Below are 2,583 nucleotides of genomic sequence, written 5' to 3'. Positions count from 1 at the left end.
AAAAATTTGGGAATGGAAACTTGCCGCACATAGTAATTCTGATCTAAAATGTTATGCTTATCTGTTCAAACATTGGTTGTGTGTTTTAGATTCCTTCATTTATTTTTAAAAATAAATTTTATTGCATATACGTGAAGTATACAACATGTAATTTATTTATTTATTTATTTTGCCAGTCCTGGGGCTTGGACTCAGGGCCTGAGCACTGTCCCTGGCTTCTTTTTTTTTTTTTGCCAGTCCTGGGCCTTGGACTCAGGGCCTGAGCACTGTCCCTGGCTTCTTCCCGCTCAAGGCTAGCACTCCGCCACTTGAGCCACAGCGCCGCTTCTGGCCGTTTTCTGTATATGTGGTGCTGGGGAATTGAACCCAGGGCTTCATGTATAAGAGGCAAGCACTCTTGCCACTAGGCCATATCCCCAGCCCTACAACATGTTATTAAACACGTGTGGACAGTAAGTGGTTACTATGGTGAAGCAAATGAACATATTCATCATGTCATCTAGTTACCTTAGTCCATTTTGTAACAGAGTACCTGAGATTAGGTAATTAATAAAGAGTAGAAATTTATTTCTTACAGTTCAGGAGGCTGGAAGTCCAGAGGTGAAAGATCCATATCCAGTGAGGGCCTTGGTTCACCATCCTATAGTGACAAGTAGAAGGATAGGTAAGAGCACATGCCTTGTATCTATGCACATATGGTAGGGGGTGGGGAGGGAGATAGAAAGGGAGAAAAGGGGCCAGGCACATCCTTCTATTATTAGCCTTCTTCCCTCCCCTGATACGGATGCGGTCTCTTCATGAATGGGTAACAAGGCTTTTGAAGATCCTAGGGACGTCCAGGCTGATGGTACATGTCACCTCTAAAGACAGTAGGTTGTTGCTGTTCATCTTGGATAGCCAAAGTTTGGGGAAGGCCTAGAACGTAAGTTTTATACTTCTTCTGCAGATTTTGAGAAGTGAATATTGGTCAGGACCTTCATTTGGAAGAAGGAGCGAACCAGTTGGAAAGAAGGGAGGTTCTTGTCTGTGGTCAGGTGGACTCGCTACTTTGGGCCTTTGGTGGGGTGACAGGTGGCAGTGATGGGGAGCACATGGCTGACTCCCTGCTTATGTCATGGCCAGAAAGCAAAAGAGACAGAGAGGAAGTGGCCAGGGTCCCACAATTCCCTTTGACCTCCCCAATGACTTGAAGATCTCCCACTAGACCTGGTCTTTTAAAGATTCCCTGATATCACATTAGTGCTGCTCTGGGGATCCAGACTTTGACACGTGGGATTTTGAGGGACACTCAGAATCCAAACTACAGCACAGTCTAAGAATAAATAATAATGACTCTATTAGCCATGGTATGAACTAATATTTATTGAGTGCTTCTTAGATGTTAGGCACTGGGCTAAAGTACCTTACAGACATGATCTCATTTAATCCACAGAAGAGCTCTGAGAGAAAAGGATCACTATTACCCCCACTTTAGAGACAAAGATGCTGAGGCTAACAGAGGTACTAGTTACCTATAACCAGTTATCTAGTTTGCAAGTGACCAAGTCAGGACTCGAACCCTGGCCCCTCTGGTCCAGCAGCAAAGTTCTCAGCAATGAGATGACCACTTAATACATTGAGCTCCATAGCTGGAGTGAATTCTGTTATGGCATTTATGGGGTAGAGCTCACTGAAACCACATTGTCTTCCCCCAGCAATTGTTAAGGGGACAGAGAATGGGAGCTTACTATCCATAGTCAGGCATAGATTTGGCTTTAGAAATCCATTGGGTCAGAGATGACAGGAACTTCCTGAATGGATACACTGAGAGGGTCACACACAACTCTGCTCATGGGGCTGAGGGTGGTGGGTTGGGAAAGGAAAATGGAGCTCAATAATACTGCCTTATAGAAACCAGACTGTGACCATTGTTTAGCTTAGCTCATCCACAGACCATTACAACAGAAGCATTTCACTTAAGGATAAATGTACACATAGCGATATTAATTACAGATACAACTCATTTGATTTTTTTATGCAGTCCCGTCTCAAAATTTGAGGAGATTCTTGTGAACCTGACATCTACACACGGCACGACTAACCCAGAAAGCCAGACATATTGCTAGAAAAAGATGCACACTTCCTACAGGTACATGATAGCAGCAAACAAGTAGGACGAGACTATCTTACAGTTTTCATAAATACAAAGGACGCACATCCCCCTGATATTTTTCAAACAACCAAGTTCTTTCTGTTGTCAAGGTGTTGGGCACCCCTGGTGACACTGTGTCTTTGCAGGCTCAATTCTAGTGGTGGGAACACTGATGTCCCATCTGTCCATACGTTTCTGGTGAGGGGGCTATGATTCAGATTATGGCTGGCCATGATTTTCAGTAACCCTCTCTATTTATATAGACACATACGGTTAAAGGAGGAGCAGACAGGAAGCTGAAAGCTTTGGTTTCATCTCTGAGCTTTTGGTGAAAGCAGAAGGAGGGACTTGAAGGGGGATGACAGCAAGTCGGATACAGCTCTCTGACAAATGACCACAGAAACACACGACTTTTCATTCTGAAGGGAAGAGCCTTGGTTCTCGGTCATGTA

This window comes from Perognathus longimembris, chromosome 5 (genome assembly GCF_023159225.1).
Source record: "Perognathus longimembris pacificus isolate PPM17 chromosome 5, ASM2315922v1, whole genome shotgun sequence".
In the NCBI taxonomy this organism is placed as follows: Eukaryota; Metazoa; Chordata; class Mammalia; order Rodentia; family Heteromyidae; genus Perognathus; species Perognathus longimembris.
Note: the sequence above shows the minus strand (reverse complement) of the source record.